Below are 23321 nucleotides of genomic sequence, written 5' to 3' on the forward strand. Positions count from 1 at the left end.
CCTGATGCAGCAATATAAAATAGCTTTCATTTCAGAGCTAATAATACCTGACACTTGAACAGAGACTTCCATTCGATGTTCTGAAACCATTTCACAGGCATTAATGAATTATGTCTCACAAGTGTGCTCCGACAAACAGGCTATTCCCATTTCACAGATGGAGATAACTGAGGAGGAAAGAGAGGGGTAATTTGTTATTACAACATCTCTCAGGGCCCAATTCTTCACTGTTGTATGTAAAGAGTTTCTATTGCTGGCTTTGAGCCAACAGTGAGTAAATAACGTTAAAGAGCACTCAGATGTTCCAAGCCTCAGTCCTTTAATAAGAGATCCCTTCTCTATATATAGTGCAGATTGTTCTCCTTGCAAACTGGTGTATAGACACCTTTGGAGACATTTTCCTTTCATGATTCTAATTCATAAGTTACTAAGGAAAAGGAGATATTGTGCTAAATTGCTCTACCATCATAAATTAAACCCAGCTAACCCACCTTTTAATTCTTTATAAAACTTTCACAGCGGGGGATTCTTGAGGGGGAGAATTTTTTTAAATGTGACATGAGAAGTGTATTCTGTTAAATAAAAATAAAGTGCAACCAGAAATTAGTATTTCAGTATCATGAAAAACAGCAAAGATCACAAAATAAGAGGACAGTGGTCAGACAGCCCTTACAAAATTCATGTAAAAGAATTTGGATAGACTGGTAGCTACAATTTGCTTGAATTAAAATTATGAGTGTGTGCAGTGTTACTCAAACTACTCCTGAGCTGCGCATATCAGAATTGACTGATATCATGAGATGTGTCAAAAAGATGTCACTCACATCCTCTATAAAGGTCAGTTCTTTGTAGTTATTTTTAGAAGTTTTTGCTTCTTTGACAAATGGATAGAAGAAAAATTGCATGAAAATACATTTAGATATATTTTTATATAGAGTATATAGATACAGGCACCAAGACTTGATGTGAAAGGCCAAGGAAAAGTACATTAATAGGTGGGCCATCAAGGACAACATCTTTAAAACAAAGACTTTTTCACTGTTCATGTAAACAATTTAAAGGAGGATAAACACACAGGATTCCTTACAGAACAGGGAGAAGAGGGTTGCCCAGAAAAAAATTGCTCATTTCAAATAGAAAACTTATTTAAGTAAAATTGGTCTTGAGCAAAGATGAAAGAGCAAATAGTTGCTCCAGTTTCTGAAACTAAGCACAATAGGAAAAAAATGAAGAATCTTGTGCAGACTTTTTTCTTTGTTTTGTTTTTTTCAAAATCCTCATCACTGAAGAGTCAAGGAAGCATAAGAAGTTAAGTTTTCGTAGAGGGCTGAGGTTATAGTGGGATATTGCACGGGACGGAGTGAATAATTATGTGGATGCTAGAGCAGTGGAGCAAAACCAGACAGACAGGTTATTTGGAGGGGCAAAGAGAGCAGAAGGAAGTTAGTATTGTGGCTTTGGGAAATCAGATGTGAGGGATAAAGAGGGACAAGAAAGCAAAAAAAATAATCAGCTAGGCTGAGTAGCCAGTCATCCTGATTTGCTACAGGGGGGTGAAGGAGGATCACTGGAGTGAGAACAAAGGGAGCTGCACTGGACTGGGCACTTCTGGCAGTTGAAGAACATAATTTGTTCCTTTATTTTTAACAGCGCCATTAGGCTTGTGGCACATAAACCCACCTCATTTAGGAAGGGAATTTATGTCCCCTTGTTTGTGGGCAACACCTTGAAGGCAACGCTAACTAAATTACTCCTGTGTTATGACACAGTCTACATCTTGTCTAAAACTTAGCTAGAATAAATTTCCCTGCAAATATTAGCTTATATGACACAATATGTATCAATTATCAATCAAAATGAAACCATTGTCTCCCGTACAAGCCCACAAACAAACCTCCATATGAGGTGCATCCAACACAAACACACCCAGCCATAAACACTATAAACATAAAATATGAATATACATACAGGCGACTTTGTGCTATTTACAATGCTTTTGTGTTTCCCATCTATCTAGAGGAATATCCAAATTTCAAGCTAGAAGTTGGAAAGCAAAAATTATTTCATGTATGTAAGATGCATGTGAAAGCATAAGGGTACCTAAGTCCCTTCTCTGGTTTCTACCAAGTCTTTCAAGCTAGCCCATCCACCCCCTCAGGAAAACTGCTCTCCTCCTTGGAACTGATGAGCTGGGATTTATAGACACCTGCCTAACTACAACACTCAGCTACTGCTTTTGAAATAAAAGAACAGGTTTGTGATTTGTTACAAGCCACCTATATGATTAAAAGGCACTCCTGCAAGTTCTGTCGGTGATGGGTTCTCTGCAGAACATTGCGTTGAAATCAGCTTCCATGCTAAAATGGACAACTAGACAGTTGCCACAAAACCAGACATATTTTGGTTCCACATCCACACGTTACCCATCAGAATGAAGCCTATGTTTCTCTGGAAAATCACGTTGTGCAACAGCAAGAGTTAGAGAGATCTGGGATCATAAAGTACATATTCTACTGTACAGAACGCTGGCAGCCACAGCCATGATTTGGAGGCAGCAATGTGCATTTTCAGAATTGTCTTCATACATGGCCATATGAAAAATAGAATCAACTGATAGAAAACTTCACAGGGAACTGGTGGATGATTATAGTGGCCACTTATTATTTTACCACAGTAATTTACAGGGGCCATAACTTTAAGTTATTTTTTTTGTGATGACAAGAGATCCACACTCAGCTAAACTTATGCCCCTGATAGTCCCAAAGGCAAAGCAAAAGCCAGGCACATGGTGAGTACTTTGAACTAATGTCCATGGGTAAGTCCAGCAAATAGAAATGAAAATAATTTTTTCAGTTCCTATAACTTTCAAATTCCAGGAGGCTAAAACCAAGAGATATCTGCTTTGTTTCATAACATCCAATTATGCAACTGCTATTATTTCTGGAGATACTGGCCTGTGAGAATTACTCTTTCGGTATGAAGGAATCAAACAAAAATACCCCAACAGTAAAACTTTGATATTTATGCATGAGAAGATTTTTGAACCACTCAGTGAGTCATTTTATGGAGCAATTAACTTTCCTTTTTATGTAGATATTTTTTCTTCGTCTGCCACCTTTTTAATAGTCCTTTGCATAAATTGGTAAAATAATTTCTCATTCCCTCAGAAACAACAGCTGCATTGTGAACTCCTGAATTGGCATGTCTTTGGAATATATTATAATAATTCAGAAACTGCTGCCATTTCTGTCAAGCTTTCATTCATATGAAGGTTGCTTCAAACATCCCATCCTCCCTCCCCCTTTCATTGCTGTTGCTGATCTCAGTTAGATTGTCCAGCCACTTCCCCTGCTCTCCCAACTCCCTCTCCCGCCTCCAGTCTCAGCCCTCTCTCTCTCAAGCGCTTGACACAAATCTCCTTCCCTTGCCCCTCCCTAGGTCTGGCTCTCTGTAGACTTCTCAGTCGAATTAGACACAAATGACTTGTCTTGACTTTCAAAGCCCTTTGTGGCCTATCTGCTCACCACTGACCCTCTCATGTTCAATATCAAAAGGTCAGCTCTTGCTTCCAATTAGTCTATGAGCCAAGGTACCTTCCTCTGACTGTAATGCTTTCAAACAAGCCCAGTCATGCTCTTTCCTCTGTTGCCCCTCACACTTGGGCAAGGAATTGCCTATCAGTATCTGCAAAGCCCTCACGTTCTGCCTTTTTAAATCCCCTCTCAGATCTTCACTTGCCTTCAGAAACCGCAGCAAGAGCCAGGCTGTTCCTGTGCCAGGGCAATGCTAACCAACACAAAAGGAGGGGTTCCTAGGGGTCCTCCCTTGTTTGTACCTCATTGCTGTCGGTCCTTTACAGGGAAATGCAATTTTTGTTTGCTTTGTTTGGCTGCACCTCGCTGAGGGAGTTGTGGCTGATAACTTGAACTTGTGGATCCTTCAAAGATGCACAAAATAATGAACAAGACAAACAATAATAAGGAAAGTGCAGATCCCTGCTTTCTAGGGCCCAGACTAAGCCACTGCAAAGCTCACATCAAATGATAATTGTTACTGAATTAAAAGTCCTGGTCTGTCACCTGCAACTTCACAGTGGACCTTTCTCATTTCAGAGCTGTCAAGACTGGTAAAACTATACACAGCTTATAGCTAAAGTTGGGCAGATTTCCATAGTAATTTTCTGGCAAAAAGTTTGTTTTCTTGCTCAATATCAGAGCCCTGCTCCATCTACTAGAAATTCTTACATTCTCAAAGAAACAGTCACCAACCTACTTTAACTTGAGCCAACTCACCCACCTCACCTCAGCATTTCTCTTGAAAATAGCTGCACTGCTTTGGTTGCATTTTCCCCAAAATTTCAGACTGAGATATACACACAGGAAGAACTCATTCTGATAAAGGTTACAAGTAATTGAAATTCTATTAAGAATCTGAAATTCATTCATATGAATAACTGAAAACATGGCCGTTCCATGAGAAGTTTAAGGCAAACTAATAGATGATGCTCCCACCTCCATATAATAAACAGAGTGGTTTATTATGAGGATAATTGTGGGTTGTTCAAGTAGAGGATGGAGATGTGTGTGGGAAGTAGCAGAATTGAAGTAGCCAAGTGAGTAGAATGTAGGTGAATAGCTGAATGGCTTAACTGCTAATTTCCTTTTTTTTTATGATTTACATTAGTATGCAGAGGAGTGGAATCTAACTCTAAGAACTTTTTAGAGCAGGGAAAAATCACAAACAATGTGTAGATAACCATGTGAAATACAGAAACACTATGTGTTGCATTACGTAATTTACTTGAAAGTTGTAGACTGCTGACAGAAAGGTCCTGCTGGGTTTTGCAACCTGGGAATGCAGCTTTCATGAAGCAAATTATTCTTCAAGAAATGAGTAACAATGCCATTTGCTTCACACCTCTGACACAATATTTAGCTCTGTCATTTAAATATAATTGCTCTATTTTTAAAATGTTAGTTCTATTGATAAATGCAGATTGCAAGGAATAAGTAAATTCTCTTATAGTGATAAAGTGATTGTTTATTAGAAAAAATAAGAAAGCTGACACTTATTCCACATTCTCGACCTAAAAAAAAATAAAATATATACCATTACTATTGTAGCTTAGTTATAGTAATGGTTCAAAGTTTTTGTAGTCTAGTATTTTTAATACTCCAGTATAATCTACTCCAGCCATCCTTGACAGAAAATAAAAATGGGTTTTCAAGGATCACAGCTTTCAAGCTGTGTGGAAATGCCCATTTCCTATCTTGAGAGTAATCACATACACACACACAGAAAAAGACAATGATATTTTGAGTAGTATTTATAAACTGAATCTAGGACAAAGTGCACATTTCTGCCAAAAAACATTTTTTTCATGGCTAAATTCACTATGTACCCAGAAATCCCATAGTACTAGTAAAATTGCCATCTTTAAGGGTATTTCATCCCTCTGGCAATCACAACAGCAGCCTTCAGCACTGACATGAAGCCACCACTTAAAAACAGCTTGTCATTTTCCAGCAAACATAAAATTTATACTGCTCTACAAAGCTGGAAGAAAAAAAAAATCCCAAACCCTCTAGCACTTGTTTCATGAGTAATATGTCGATACATGTATATATATTTTTAAACAGATAGAAAACGTGAAGGCTTTTGGCTCCACAGATCGTATCCTCTCCTCTGTGGTGAAATTCTTTCTATGTCTGCCTGAAAGGTTGAACTTCAAACTGGCAATATAGCTTTGACCTCTGCATTCAAGCAACCATTCCTGATGGACTGGAAGCAAGAATCTGCATTTATGACATCTTAGCCAACTGCACTCTCCAGATCTGTTAAATATGGTGTCCATTTTGGTGCAGGGGGCAAAGATCTGATGAGATCAGGCAGCAGAAGATTCTGCAGCAGCAGCCAGAGGCCCTAAATCTATTTTTTCCTAGTCATGTGATGCTCTCCAGAATACTCCTTTCTCTGCTTCTCCCTGAGCTCATGAAGACTCAGTGTCATATGAGGAGGACGGTTCATTCTGGCATTGAGATACAACTTGGGTCTTACATATGAGGAAACAGGAAGTTCCTCAGTGTCTCTGCCTCTACGTCCCACTGAAAAACTGAATTGGCTTTAAAATAATGAATAAGATATGTAAGATACACATATTTTTTTTAAAAAAACTTATTCAGAACATGTTTTCAGGCTATTCTCTGTAACTATGGAAGCAATAAAATTATTAGTAAGACAGAAAAAGAGAGAAAGAGAGAAAGAAAGAGAGAAAGAAAGAAAATTCAATGAAGCTGAAAGAACTGATAATCTTGATTCATCTGGGTATGTTCTAAGGACAGCATATGGATTATTTTGTTCCCATGCTGTGCATAATGTAAAAATTTTGCCTTACTCTCTACTCTTAGTTTGCCACCTTTCAGAAGGACTAAGGAGAAATAACACTGAACACATTTAAGAGAAATCCTTTTAACTTAAGAATACATTTCACAAATCGTTTTGCATTGCTGACCTGCATTGTATTTAGCAACATTCAAACTGTTCGGCTTTGATTTTAGCAACATTTACCTTTTGGTTGAAGCTATTATTAACAGATAGTCTGAAATTACACAATATTTCATGTTATTTCAGAACAGACAGTTCCAAATAACACTATATTGGAGGAGGGGGAAAAATATTAACACATGAAAGAAGTAACATATGCTTAATCAAATAGCTCTACCTTTTCAATGACAGTGCTGCTCCAAGGCTCTTGGATACCACGCATGAGTCAGTCAATAGCTGTGAAGTTTATCAGGACTGGAAAATTGTTTTTATTTTAAAACCCACACAATTAGGCAAGACTTCTGGCTATGTTGTGGGTTCTTCCCCCAATATCAGACAAGCATTTAGGGTGCTTATCTTGATTTGACAGAATTTTATCAGAAGGAAAACCACACTTTCTTTGTCAAAACATTTTCTATTTTTTAAAAAATGAAATTAATTTTAATTGTATTTACAGTTTTAAAAGTTGAAATATTAGTATTTAATTTTGTTCAAAAAAATACTTCCTTCAGCCTGAAAATGTACTAAAATAGATGGGAAAGCACATGTGTAAAAGTATGTATGCATGGAAGTATCTATCTTTTTATATAAACAGTTAATGCCTTGTCAAAAAGTCCTTCAAAATAAGTAATTTCTGAATGCTATCAGAGAACAGAAGAATGCTTACTTATAAAAAGCAAGCACTGAAATAAAAGTGTCAGGAGACAATGTGCTAAAATTTAGCACACATGCTCTTACAGAAACTTGCTTTTTGTTTTTATTTGCTGCTGTCTAATGTGAATGTTAAGAAGTTGACAAAGTCCTTTTTAAATTGAGATCACTTCATCAGGTCTTGCAGACTCTGGTACTATTGTGTATTGTGAGCTCAATTTTTTTAAGTCAAATTCAGTCATATTTATGACATGCTGTTGGTCTATTTTGTGTTCATCATAAGATACTTGTGCAATTTTATCCATCTGAGACTAAGATCCAGTCATAAATACTTCATGACTCTTCTATACAGGCCAATCCATGATGCACCCAAGCATGTGCACAGCTGGATACAAATATAAGCAATGCACAGCATAAGGAGACAATAGAAAGGGACAGCTCTAAAATTAATGCAAGTTAAATATATCTGAAATAAAAAAGAGCACATTTTAAAAGGTAATTCAAAATGACATTTTAGAAAGTAATCTCAGAGTTGGTGCTCATTTGAAATCACTCTTTTTTTCAGGTTTGTCAGTTCCTCCTTGTTACCAACCAATGCCTATGTAATTCCAGCAGCCTCTCTGCTGGAAGATGGATGCTGCTGCATTCAGATTTAGCATCATCTGGTCAGTGCCCACTCCATCACAAAATAAGAATTGCTTGTTATTTCTCCTTCCTTTAGTTCAAAATAGGACTGTCTGTGGCCCTAACTTTAAATACAAGTAGGTATATTCTACCCTCCATGTTAGTATGAACGACATGACACTGCCTAACTATGTGGCAGGTAACCAATCAGCTTTTCTTTTTCTGCTTCTTCAGAGTAAAGGGGAGAATCATGAGCCTGCCTGCGGGATTATGAAAAATTTCTCTGAAGATTTCTCTCCTCTCTGACCCTGTGTGAGTCACCTTGCAGCACCAGAAAGCAGCTTCAAGACAAGACTTACATTCTTTAGGCAGTAAGTAAATACCTATTTTCTCATGTAGGCACTCCTGTAAACACTTAAAACACTCAGTCATGTGAAACTAACCTGTTGGAAAGGACTGGATCACACTTAATACTAGGTCAAGCATAGCTTGCAGAAATCTTGAAGTGTCCCAAAAAACACCCAGCTGTTGAAGCTTTGTGGAACCATACAAGAGGTCAGAACTCAAAATGTCTCACTTCTATTATGTTTTGCTTTCTCTATTTCAGGAAATCTAAATAAATAACAAGAGAACCTACCAGGACTTACTTTAACCTTCTGGAAGTGGGCATGGTTCCCGTGTGCCATCTGAAGGATTCCTGTATGAAGGTCAGTACTTGGAGAATCTGATGGCGAATGGGACAGTGAAGATTATGGAGTTACCCAAAGCTATCCATCATCTGAATAAAGAGAAATCAGCACGTATTGATCAGTTCTCTGGAGAAATGTTGAAAGCGGGTGGGAAGGTCAAAACATGGAGGTTACACTATCTTGGTAAGGAATGAAATCAAGATCAAATGACAGAGGCAGGACAACAAATTCTCAATGTACTATGCACAGCATATATATTGTAGGACAGCTGAAGAGAAATTTCACAAAGTGCACAAACAAATGTATCATGGAAATATATTGTTTGTCAAAAAGATGAGGTACAGGAATGTCAAAATATGACCTAAGACTAGGTAGAGGGAAAACAGGGAAAAATCTTACAGCCATTAGTGTAAAAGCCAGTTGTATTTGGGACCTGTTTGTTGCAGGTCTGCAATTTCTACCAGTTATTGAACAGAATTTGTCAGAGAACAAAACCTGAATATACAAAATATATCTAAAGCAGATGAGAATTGTGGAAAGAATTGTTGAAAGTCCCCTTAAGGGACACACACTTCTCATTTTACTTTACAAAACCTTTTCTTCCATTTGTGAACTGTTGCCGAGTACCTTTTCCTTGGTACCTGATGCAAAACTTCTGAGGCTGAGAACGTTGGTTCTAGCCACCTGTATTCAGCCCAGCACAACACAGAGAAGTATATCAGACAGTGGCTGTTACACAAGCGTGCTCTAACACATGGGTCCTACCGCAGTAAATGCTGTACTATCTGGTTCAAGTGGTAACCTAACCCTATAACATGTCACAAGTCAAGGAATTAATTTGAAAGAAAAAGTCTGATGACAGAGCAGAAATAATCAAAGAAATGCTTGAAAAATGGCTTGAACCAGGCTGGAAATCTTAAGGAAGTATTTTGGAAAAGTTATGAAGCATGAGGTTATGCTTAAAACCACATGAAACAAGCTATGCCTATTTCTTTTTTAATTAAACAGTATTTTAAAGACCACATGTTACTCAAAAGCCTGAAAAATTTAGTAGGAAATTATTTCTAGAAAAATACAGGAAATTTTATGCCTACAACATTAACTCATCTGAATTTTATTTCCTCCTATCTTTAAAGGAAAATGAACCATGAAGAATCCCATTTATTCCCATGACTAATGACATTACAAACATCAAGTTTGGTCCAGTCATCTGTATCTTCACTTAAGCCAACAACATAGGTGAATAAGCATTTGGCAGAGATTCTAGGTTACTCTATATGTTAAATTACTGTTTTACAACTGAACACCCACTGAGAGAATTGAAACAAATAGGTGAAGCATTTTCCACTGAACACTCTCTTCAGCATCATCTCATAGTGACTCTCACCATGATTCTAATAGGCAAAATAAATCTGGTTGGTGGAAATAGAGCCACCGAAAGCCAAGCTAACATTTATTTTCCTTGGTTTCATTCTCCAGTACAGGAAAAAAAATAAAATAAAAAATCTGTTGTGCATAGCTTGCTCCATGCCCCAGGAAAGGGCAGACTAACACATGCCCATAAAGGATCCACAAATACCACACCAAAAGTGTTCAGCAACACAGTAGTATAAATAACACAAGATTCTATGTGCTTTCAAAGTATTCTGGATTTTTTTTTTTTTGCTATATGCTGCCCTTACACCTGTGTAACTCAGTCTCATTCACTGCATTTACATTAACAAGGTAGAACTAGTCCCCTGTATCTGCTCACTTCCTTCATAAAAGCATGTTTTTATTACTGCCAAGAATATAGAATCAGAGGTGGTTGTGTTCAACTCTCCCTACTTCACCCCAAATGTCAAATTTGTCATTCATAGGTCTGCCAAATGATATCTTCCAACTTTCAGAAATATGTGAGGGAATGTGTCAGCACGTGTTACTTCGGAAACAAAATTTGAGTTATGCTGGAACTTGGAGATGAAAAAGAAGATAGATAGATTTTTTTTTCCAGTATTTTTGGGAAGCATAATCAAAAAGATAGAAGACAGCACTCAACTCGTGTAGCCTTCTGGCATCACTTACACAAAGTTTAATTCAAGCTTCCAAAACTATCTAATCTCTTTACTTGGCCTGCAGAAGGGTGCCTTATTCAGGTCTACAGAGCTTGTTGCCATTAGCCAGCTTAGTCAGCTGAGCTATTGCAGAAAGTCAATGGGAGTTACTGTGGGATTTGCAGTGGGAAGTCTTTGGCCAAATTTATTCACACAAGGTAGTTGGCTCAGACACATACCTTTTCTTTTCTACCCCAGCTTGAAGCTGGGGGAGCTACTCTTTCAAAATCAATAAGAACGTGATTTTGCCATTTCTGTCATTCAAGCTTTTTCTCAATAAACAAAAAGAGAATGAAACACAGTGATCTGTAGTTTCCCTAATTTACTTTTATCTTGCGGGTAATATGACGATTAAAAGGATGATTTTATGAGGCATCTATAACTGGATTCTGCACATAAAAAGAATAAATCAATACATTGATTTTTCCTCACTAACAAAGATAATTTACCACAAACACTGTGTTTATTACAATTCATTCTGCTGTATTTCTGCCTGGTGAAGTTATTTGTCAGTTGTAAAAGGGAAAAAAAAAAGCTCTCATCATTCCCATTTATTGTCCTTTCTCACCTTTAACTGTTGACAAAGTCCATCAATAAAAAAATTGCCCGTTATTCTCTCTTGAATCTGCCTGGCCAAACCCTTGTAATTCCATACCAGTGGAAGGAATGATGCTCTCTACTTTGCCTTGGCTAAACAATGCAAATGTCACCAGAAGGTGCCAGTATTCTTGTCTCCAACATAAGATCATTACACAGAACTCACAGCCTACTTTGCAAATTTACACCCTATTGCTTACAGTGATGTTAATTAGTGGGGAAGAGTAACAAGACCCTCCAAAGGTTTTAGCACTTCTCATTTTGGAATCTCAGAGCCCTCTACAAAAATAACTAAATCCTGCCTTCTAAGATCATTACAAATTAAGTTCTTACCTGAAAGAAAAAACCCAAACATTTAGGATAGAAAAAAACCTAAACCCCCAAACTAAGGGCCATATTATGAATCTGTTCTTGCCCTCTGTAGAAATGATTTACACAGATAGACACATTAAAATTAATTGGACTATTTCAGCAAGTAGCTGCACACCAGTGAGGATAAGCAGCTCACAATTTGACTGCAATGACACCCAAAGTTCCACATTATGTCCCCTAAAAAGCCAGTGTGGTGTAATGAGAAAGATACTGGCTGGCCTAGAATCAGAAGACCCCAGTCAGAAAATGTGCTGGAAAGAACCTAAAAAGATAATGTAGTCCAGCCACTTTGCCAAAACCAGATAATTATGCAAGACATTTTTATCTAGCTTCCAGTTAAGCTTTCCCATTGTCCCTAGATAGCCTCGGGTATTGTCAAGTTTATAATCAGATTTTTTTTATAGCTCCCAGGATGAACTTTGCTGAAAATATATTAACTTCCTTTTTGGTTCTTCCTCCCATCCTTTTATTTCTTTCTCTTTCTAAATTGCATGTTTTTTTTAAAGCAGCAACTGCTTTTAATTACACTTATATATTAACTTACAGAACCTTTCCACTTGAAGTTTCCAGATTAAATTATAAAACAAATAAACTTAATTCTCAGTTTTCTGATCTAGTCAATCTTTCAGTTTTTAAACATACTGAAAACAATCAGCCCTGGTCCCAGTTTTCGCTGTAACAATATTCTAACTGTGAAATACTACTGATTTCCTGCTATACTTTGGACATTATTGCCATCCCCCTTGCCAGATACTATCAAACAAAACTGCAAGACTCTTTTATCTGACCAAAATGTCAAGAAAATGAAGAAACATTCTTCTTCTTCACTTTTATTTAATTATTTATTGTTAATAGCTGCTTTAGATTCACTAAAAGCTTTCCACTGACTCATCCCTTTCCTCATCTTCAGGCTTGTTCTCACCTAGAACAGGCTCTTTCGATGTTCTTTCACTACTTCAATCAGAGTGATGGTGATACTGACCTGGAGTTACTCACCCTCTTTGGCTTGGATGGCAGTTAATTTCATGCTTTTATCCAGAATTTCACCACAGGCACCTCATTTTCTCAGTTCATCTTCTGTGAACTTCTTTTTCCAGTGATCATCACTAGCACATTTTACCTCGTGTGAATGTAAACAATGATCCCTGAACTAGAGAGAGCACAAGAGGGGGTGAGCATGTAAAATGGTGAAAAAACATTAATTCTGTTTCTTTCATGACATCTTTATCTCTAACACTTACGAATGAAATATAAAAGGTCTGGTTATCACCTTCAGGCCACAGCTGGAGACAAAACATCTCCCTCTACAATGATAGCCATGACTGACACTTGCTTCAGGGTCAGAAAGGGATTCAAAGGTAGCTTTTGTTTTAACATGTCTGTTCAGCATTTTATTTTTAGCTCAGAAAAACAACAAATACAAACTAGAAAATATCTTTGGTTCCCCAGTGAAGCTTTTCTGGAAATGTCACTTAATTTTTTTCATCTGAAAATATGAATGTGTTTATTTTAATCTATATTGTGCTCACAGCCCAGAAAGCCAACCACATCCTGGGCTGCATCAAAAGAAGTGTGGCCAGCAGGTCGAGGGAGGTGATTCTACCCCACTACTCCACTCTCATGAGACCCCACGTGGAGTACTGCATCCAGCAGTACTGGGACACCCAACATAGGAAGGACATAGACACATTGGAGCGAGTCCAGAGGGGGGCCACAAAAATGATCAGAGGGCTGGAGCACCTCTCCTATGAAGACAGGCAGAGAGAGTTGGGCTTGTTTGGTCTGGAGAAGAGGATGCTCCAGGGAGACCTTATTGCGACGTTTCTGTATCTGAGAGAGACGGAATCTGAGAGAGACTCTCTCTGACTGAGAGATCAGGATCTACAGGAGAGATGGGAAAGGACTCTATCAGGGAGTGTAGTGACAGGATGAGGGGTAATGGTTTTAAATGGGAAGAGGAGAGGTTTAGGTTAGATAATGGGAAAAAATTCTGAGGGTGGTAAGATGCTGGAACAGGTTGCCCAGAGAAGTTGTGCATGCCCCTTTCCTAAAAATCTTCAAGGCCAGGCTGGATGGGTCTTTGAGCAACCTGGTCTACTGGAAGGTAGCCCTGCCCATGGCAGGAGGGTTGAAACCAGATGATCTTTAAGGTCCCTTCCAACTCTAACCATTCTATGACATTTTTATTCTTTTGGGTGACATTTGCAAAAACAGTTGCTTCCTCCTTGTCAAGTGCACTTGTGATACTTTTTTAGATTGTCAAAATTATGTTTCAGTTGTTCCTTCTAGCACACACTTATTTTTTAAGATGGTGCAGGCTTGAGTTCTTAGAAGGGGGGAAAAGAAAGAGAGAGGAAGTAGCAAAAAGAGAGAGAAATGCAAGAAACAGCAAACTAAAATTGAGATTGCTTCTAAATGTAAACTAAACTAAAAATGTAAACTAAAATTTCCATATAAGTTTATTAGAAATCACTCATTTTAAAATACCCTATAAAAAATTCAAATTTTTACTGGGATGGGAATATTCTTCTGTCACAAATTACATTGCAGAGCAGTAGTTATAACAAACGCACAGCAAATCACTTCCAAATTGTCACCTTTTCCTTTTTGTTTTCTATTTCCAGGTTTCCGCTTCTTGTCCTCTCCTATGACTCTCTTCCATGCACTCACTTGCTCCCTTGTTCTTTCTAGAAATAACCTTATGCTTCTCAGCTCTGTGAGCTTTCAGAAAACCTCTTTCTATAGAACACCTCTCCATACCTTGGCTCCATCACCTTTAATATTTCCTGCTTCTGTTTGTTTTATTCCTTCTTCCTTGCCCTTGTGTTCTTTGCCTAATTCCCTCAGCTCAACACTCATTCTTCACTTGAGTGTCCCTCTATTCTCAGTAGAAAATGCTGATATCTATTCTTGTTGGGACTGGCTTTCTTTTGTCACCTGCAATCCAAATCGAAATATTTATACCCTTGGGGGAGGATGAAAAAGGGAAAAGAAATCTTTCCCTCTGGTATGCAACTCACTGATTTGTGCCTGCTCTTTATCAAATTCAAACTTATTCTAATATAGCAGACAGCAAGCCAAACTCTGAAGTGCAATGTTTCTGGCAGACACTGCTGTGACATACCGGCTAGATGTGGTGTTGCAGAAGGACAAGCTACTCAGGCAGTTGCATTCTCCTGCTCAGAAATTAGCCCAGTGCCTCCCACAGCAGGGAACATAACTGGAATGATGTGAGTAAGGTTGTTTCCAACCAGAGATGCTTTGCAACACTGTGCTTCATCCCTGTTCTGGTGACAAGATCCGCCTCTGCTGCTTCTCAGTTAGGGTACCCTTGCAGCACATCTGAGGATATACCAACTGATCATCCAAGAAGTTAATTTCCAAGACCAGGAATAGACTTGGCTGAATTACTAAAGGGAACAATGTGAAGCCTTTCACTTCCATGGTCAGTATGAATGGGAGAGCAGAATAAATTATTATGTGAGAATCTTTATTTTTCATGTTTTTCCTCCCTGTGAAGGATTTTCATTTTATATTTTAAGTGATAAGAGAGTGAATCTTGATGTCAGTGATCTCAGGGTGGCAACATGGGACCCATCTCAGTCACTGTCTCTAGATACAGTACAAATAATAAGTAAGGATCTTGGCAATATCCAAATTTCTAAGAGAATTTTTGGAAATAGTATCACAGAGATTAAGTGCTACTTCTAATTTTTTAATCAGTTTCTCACAGACAGCAATGCACAGGTGCCTTGACCTTAAACTTAGGTAATTATTATAATTAAAGAGCTAATACTCCATTCACAAATGTCTGCTGCACTATCTCTATTGTCTAAAACCCATTATTCTGCATGTAGTTCTTTTTCTGTTCCCTGTTTCTTTGGAACTCTTCCAAGATCTGCTCAGTTATTGTTTAAAGCCTTTCTCACTATGTTAGCGTGTTGGTATTTTGTACTCTGCATCCTATGACTTATGGATTATTCCAATTTTGGAGAGATATTTTCTATATTCATTCACAGACATTATTCATCCCATATCCAGCAAATATAATACCCTTCTAATCAATCATTACTGCAAGCTCCCCAAATAAAACCATCCTTTCTTTATTATGTTAAGCAAATTAGTCAAATGAATGTTTTGTAAAACTTGCTGTCTTTATCGGTCCCTTGGCTCCCAGCCTGTCTCACTCCTCCTCCCCTTTCTTATTTCCTTTATCAGTGAGCACTACCCATACACCTCAGCTATATTTACAGGACTATTTAGTCTTATTAATTTTGTCACCAGAATGAAGTCTATGCAAATGAAAGACTTTGTCAGAATGGCTACCAAACTGTATCATTTTCCAATGCCAAATATCTGTCCAAATTAATTTTAAATGGTTTAGTTGGGGAGTGGGAGGGAGGTACACACACTGAAGATAAATATTTAATTTTAATTTCAGGCATTTTAGAGAAAGCTAATGTATTGATTAAAAGTAAGCAGTATCTCTCTCCTGCTTTACCCTACAGGTTATCTTGGGTAGAAGAAAGATTAGTTCAATCCCTTCTTCTGCCTGAGGGTTTTTGAACTTCATCTCCTGGAAGAATGTTTAACTACCGTGCTACAGAGTTTTCATATTCTGGGATAAAGATTCTCTCAATCTCTCCTGCTGGTGCTATTCCACTTGGTTTAATATACTTAAATATTCTGAGAGACAGTGAAAATGACTCAGTAACCTGAGGTTTGGGGTACTCATGTGGAAAATGGGACCTCAGGGTTCGAGTTCTTGCTTCAATAAATATCTAAATATTTTTAAACAAAGAAGAACTTTAATGGGAAAAAATGAAGGAACTTAAACCAAAGTATCACACAACACAGTCTCCAAAGCATTCTGACAGACAGTGACAACTGCTGAGGAGGAGAGAGTATGGAGACCAGACCTTCAACAGATTAAACACATGACAAAGGATGGGGATTCACTGATTTTGTGAAACTAGTGTGGACAAATGTTTTTCTCAGTTGAGAAAACTATATAGCAACTTTGCTGATAATTTTGACATGACGGAAAATGTTCATTGATCTCTAATTATACTTTTTTTGGGTAATCACAACAATAGTAGAATATATGTCCTTACATAAGAAGCTTGGGGTAAGGGAGGGAGATATTCCTGCCAAGCTATATCCTTGGAGGTTAGAGTTCAGTAGATGTCATTATCATAGAAATAGCCACCAATGTGAAATGGCAGGAAGGACAAGAGGTGAACAGAAAAGGAGTTGAATTATAAATATACAACAACCTCTATAACTGACCTCTTTAGTGAAAAATAAGTATTGTTGCTTAGCATCTCTGTTGCGGTTCTGTACAACAGGTGAAGGATGGATACCCACTTTGGAGATATAACCTGAAGTTCTCTTTCCTGTGAAGTATAGAACTTAAGGTAAAAACACATAATGATATAAACAATTTGCAAAATGACATTTTGTATCATTTTTATGGAAAAATGAAAACATGCAGAAATCTGCTTCTGCTTCATAACAGTTTAAGGACTTGTTTCAGTCAAACACTTAAGAATATACCTAACTTAAACATAAATGCAGTCCACAAAGACACACATTTATAAAGCTTGCCAAAGAACACCACAAATTCTATCAACTACTCCATGGGAGAAATAGTATAACATCAAATCTATCTGCTAATAATTTACTTCTGTCATGTTCCTTAATGTTCCTCCCTCAAAACATGGGTGCCTTTTTAAAAAGAAATACTGTATATTTTCAGAAATCATGTTTTCTTTTATTCATAAAGGGTTCATTAATTAAAGCAAGCCAATATTGTCAGCAGAGATGCATCTGTTACTCTTAGGAGTCTCCAGGACAAATCTGGTTTTGGTGACGTCTGTCTTACTATTGTCCTAATGGAGCAAATGGCTAAAGACCGAGTTCTTTCTGATGTATATGTGTTATATATGCAATTAAGTCTTGCTATAGTGAAGAATCACTGTCAGCAGAGATTATTTTAATGGATGTACAGTATTACTTTAAACTAAGTCTTCACCATCTGTTCATCTTAATTATAAATGCAAAACCAACATATCTTACATTAGCATCAGAAAATGGGGAAATATCAGTGACTGAAATGTCCATATATACTCTTTGTGCAATACTGCATGCATCTGTGCCATTTTTCATCTTTTCCAAGCAACACAAATTGGGAAGGGGGGAGGAAAGAAGGGGGTAGAAAAGTGCTTATTCCTCACAGATAATTTTCTGGCATGGTTGAATATTTTTTCTGGCAAAGAAGGATTCATTATAGAAGATTTCAATATATTGTGCTTCAGAATGCTTTCCAAAAGCACGTACTCTACTTGCACTCATACCTCATTCTAGCTCTTTCTGGCTGCCAGATAAGCAGGGAAAATTAAAGAAAGAGCCAGCACATGCTAATGCCATCTAATAAATTACCAAAAAGCAGGTAAAAAAATAAACATGAAATTTGCATATGAATTCTTCTTTTTGCTTTGGCAGCTTTCTGCAACTTTCATACACTATTCTGTAGGTAGTAACATTTTAATATACACAGATTTAACATATTGCAATACAATAAAAAGTCTGGAATAAAACTATATCTGACTTCTAGGGCAAAATAATCCCACTGAAACCATCATCAGCATAACATTGAAGAAAGACAGTGACAAACAATGCCTCAAATTCCTAATCCTGGCTCTTTAGAGAGATTCCAGCCTTCACAGTGCTGGAATTTATGACACTATAAATTAGATTGCTTTTCTGCCAGAGGTCTAGCACTATAAACAAAAATAAGGCCAGAACTAACACAGTAGGTACTACTCTTTCCCGTCTGGCTAAGTCTCCAGATACTTTGAGTTCTACTTCTTGCACCCACAGGACCAGATGGCATCCAGGCATATTCAGAGAAACTCTGGGCCAACATTTTCCAGACTTGCATGGAAATTGGGAGTTTGTCTTCTCGGGCAATCTAGACATTGTTCAGGATGACAGAACACAAACATGTACCCTTGCAGGATTATGACCTAGAATGAAGGGAAACTTGGGGAAAATGATAAGCTAGTGTCTTCCAAGATACTAATTTGTGCCAAAAACTTATGCAAAAAAAACCCCAAACAAACCCTGGCCAGATTCCATCACTCTCAAATTTTCAAGCTAGTCCTAATCAAACATGAGAGTCAACTTCTAACTCATCTTGCAACCAAGATATGTCAAAATCCAAAACTCTGATTTGGCACATTCATCCTGAAATAATCCATATATGGATTATTTCCATATATATATGACAAACAAAAGTGATGATATAATTCTCCACTTTACATATGGGAAAATACGCACAGAGGAGTCTAACTCCAAACTGAAAAGACAAGATTAGCAGACAATCCCTTCTTGTCAATTCATACCACTAACTGATAAGCACTTCAAAGATGGCTGGCATTGTGTCATTAAGAAGGATAATCAAAAACTCAAACAGAGTTATAGGATGCAGAACTGGTTGATGCATAAACACTGTATCAGTTGCAAGTGTCTACAACTACAGTATAAAGACAAACTTCTACGCAAGCGTTTAAACATATTAGTGAAAATGGGTTTGGAGAGGTATTTTCCAATAATTTTTTTTTACTTTGAAAGTTGTCAGGAAAAGCACCACAAATCATTAATGCTGATAATTTGTACTGGGGAAATGTGTATGGCCTCACATTACAACATCTTACATAACAATATCAAATATGAAAATCAAAAACATTTTGTAATAAACAGCATTTTTACTGATTGCACATGATTATGTTAAGCAGCTTCTTCTAACAGTGTCACAGAGGTGATTTAATAGCTCCTATAACTAATCTTCCCAGATGACCTCTCCCCTCTGCTGATGAAGCCTATTCAAAACCTACTGCCCTTTGCTCATTTTACCATCTTTTATTTCCAAACTCTTTAGATCATAAATACTTTTTGCAAAATTCTTTCCTCTGAACAAATTTTCTGTGGACATCTCACCTCACCTATGTGAGTGATGTAAAAGGAAACATGTCCTTATCACTGTTCTCATTATTATTATTATTATTTACCTGAAACCACCACGTGATCAATAGTATAAGAAATCACTCATCAGGTACCTGACATCTGTGTAAAGTACTGCAGTTTCCAGCTACCTTCTTTCAGCACTGAAGCAAAATGTGGCTCCGAGAAGGAAATTCACACAGCTCATTTTTAACAAGAAATTGAAAAGAAAACCCATCTCCTAGAAATACTAAAAGGAAAAAGAATGTTTAGAAATATTGCCATCCCATTCAAATAATGTAGAGAAAATGTAATATATAAACCCAAATATTCATGCACTGAAAATACACAGAATGCTGTAAAACCACAGATATTAATAATCAACTTCAAAAAAAAACCCCAAAAAACTAACCTGGAAGGAGTTAAAAAGGAAGTCATATCATTATAGCTGGAATTCAAAGTTACTATCAAGGTCAAAAAAGGCGAAGAGGAGAGAAGTAAGAGTTCCCTATGAGAAAAGTAGACGGTAATAATCCATGGATCCCGTAGGAGCTGCAAGCAGGTTTCCACAAGCAAAGCAGGAATCCCTAGGGGGCAGTACATAATTAACAATTTGAAGATGCAGCCATTGTCACAAAGACAGGGACTGCTACTCAAAAACGTGAGCAAGCATTTTGTTTTCAGAGCAGCTTGCTGATTACACTATAAACCCATATTGTTTGCCCTTATATAATAATGAACTACTTTCTGTTACAAATATTTTCCCCTAGGATCATTAAATTTTCTAGTAAAATGCATGAATTGCAGAATGTATGGAAAACAAGCAGACAGAATGAAAGAAAAGCAGTAAAACATTACTGTTTGGGGGAGGGGGGAGGTAGAAAGAAGATGAAATAAGCGTCAATATTGTCTTGATTGTAAAGGCAAAGTAAAACTTGAGTTGATATACCTATTATATATAATTATTTGTATATAATTTGCAAAAAAGAGCTATTATTTGGTTTATGAATCAAATTAAATCATTGACACAATAAGATTTTTCTGATTCAGCTCCAGGATTGAATGACTTTTCATATGATAGGGTAAAAAAAGTCAAATATGTGTTTTTGTTTCTTGGTAAAAAATATCGCAATAGTTACAATGTTTGCCCGCTGAAACTATCAAATGGAGAAGTACCTCTATTCTTCAATTTTAAACTCAGAGCTAGTGAGCAGAGCAGGCTCGGAGAATACTGAGAGAGTACCTGCACTATACTAGATTGTCAATCAGTAAAGCCATGATTTCATATTTTAAATAATATAGGTGCCAGAATATAGCCATCTTGTAAGTGAGCAATTTTAATGGGTGTCTCTATATTGTGTGTATATCTGCAAGTGTTGATAGTGTTTGATTTTTTCCTTGAGAATGCAGATATCGTAGGAGTTCTGGCTACCCATATCATATAGCAGTATACACGAGACAGACAAATATAGCCCATTCATATGTAATTTTCAGCTGCTCTTCCTGATCCCAAGTTAGGGCTGATAAATAATGTTAATGTTCTTTTATACTAAAACCATATTTAGAAGCAGAAGCAAATAAGGAAATCACTGCAACTGGACAAGATTTTATCTTTTCTATGCCATTTCTTTGTTGTTATTGAGGACTAATGCCTTTCTCTAATAGTTTCATCCACAATCTTCCAATTCTGTTCTCTAAGCATGGGGTTCTGCACAAAGTGCTATCCTGCCATGAAGACTGCCATATTACAGCCACTTCTGAAAACTTCACATAAATCATCAGCTTTGCAGGCACACAAATCAAAGTGAAAATTTCAGACACAGGAGGAGAAATACACATTATCAGGAAAGAATCTGTCCCTGTTCTTTCTTTGAGAGGTCCATTACAGAATTCAGCAGGAAAAAAAAAAGGAGGGAGTGTGATTTGATTAAAACGTACAGACAACCCAGTCTTCTCAGCTCATGTTCTTTTGGCCCATTGTAGTTGCATATGAGACTCTTACCGTCCCTTAAAAGGATATGGTGTCTGGCATTCTTAAAGGTCTTCTGTAGGACTACTTCAGGTTTTTTCTTTTTTTTGCTGTTACGATTTTCACTAACCTCCTTTTTTTTTTTTTTTTTATTTTTCTGTGGCCAAAACTCAAATCCAAGGCCTAAAATTAAATAGAGGAAGGTCTGATAATATGTTCAGACTGTCTGAAGAATTACAGACCTGAGCTCTGTCATTTAAACTCACAAGGGCATTACCTTTTTTTTAGAGCAGGTTTACAGCAGGATGGAAAATCAGGGTTGCAATTTTATGAGAGATTTTATTATTCAAAAAGTAAAATTTTACTTACTAACAAAAATTATACAATTTCAAATTTTCCAAACAAGGGGTAGAGGATTTAGTTTTGAGGTAATAAAAATATTCTGAAAATTTCAAAATACTATCAAGCCAGGAAGTTGAGTGATTACCAGCTTCAGAGCCAAGAGCCCAGTATCTTTGGAAGCTTAGCCTATGTCTTTTAGAAATTCCTCAAAACCAATGCAAGATATTTTTGTTGCCACTAGTTTGGAGGTTTTTGAATGAAAATTTGCTTCTTTACTGCATGTCAAAGTAGCTTTATTTCATATGCAAGAGATTCAGTAGCAACACCATGAACGTACCTGTTTCTAAAATGAAACTAAGAAACAGACAAATACACCAAAAGGAAAGGAGAATCAGTCTTGAATCGACTTTGCCTTCAGCATGATGCTGTGAGAGAGACTATCACCCATCAGACCTACAGGAGTAAACTTCTTGATTGCAGAATTCTGCTGATGAGAACGTCAGAAAATCTTTACGCTGCAGCTTTCATTTCTGATGTTCTGGACTACTCCATTACATAATATTCTTTCATCAGTGACTACATTTTAGTATGCACTGTAAATGTAAAATACTTATTTTACTTTCTGTAATTATAGGCATACCCCAGTAAAGAATCCATCCTTGCAGCCTTTATATTCATGTAAAAATAATCTTTTAGAAATCTATTAATACCACTATAGTTTTACTGACCATATATTTGGAGAAAGTTGTAATTTTTTTATTTTAAGTTGTCAGCCAAAGTGGGGTAAATTTCCCATTATTTTCAATGAATTTCCAATAGATTAAATAATGTTATCTATCTGTTACTACATCATACTTGAAGTTAAATTTCTCTGTAATGTAGATCCCACAGACTTGAAGAATTTGATTCTGATGAACGTGCTGAGTTAATTACAAGCAATGTCCCCTGTCATTTCAGAACAAAAGCTAGTCACAAGTAACCTTGAAATATTATCTATTTTATGAAATGGTGTAAACAAGGACCTCACAACTTTTAAGGGCAATTGGCAAGATTATATGTTTCTTTCCTAAATTACAGATAAACTGTGATAGTAGGAACCCAGTAGGAGCCAGAAGACATTGTTTTTAAGGTATTTAGGTTTTACCTAGTCAGTTAGCTGGTACCATATCACCTGTCTGGGAGGTGGAAGTTTCTCAGCTTGCACAGAGTTTCATAGAGCCAAGACTTGGGATCCGCTGCCTCTCACGGTGCTTCTCACAGCACCACAGCTTTCATCTGCCTGGGCTGCACGTCACTTGACACAGACCCCTGCCCTGTACTGGAAACTTGTGCCATAGGTTATTGGTGCTGGTCTGAGCTTGGCATAGGTGGCCAACTTTTTGCAGCCCAAACCACATAAACATGAAAGCTAAATTAGCTTTCCTTATAAAGACTGAG

This window comes from Calidris pugnax, unplaced genomic scaffold, assembly GCF_001431845.1.
Source record: "Calidris pugnax isolate Ruff unplaced genomic scaffold, ASM143184v1 scaffold103, whole genome shotgun sequence".
In the NCBI taxonomy this organism is placed as follows: domain Eukaryota; kingdom Metazoa; phylum Chordata; class Aves; order Charadriiformes; family Scolopacidae; genus Calidris; species Calidris pugnax.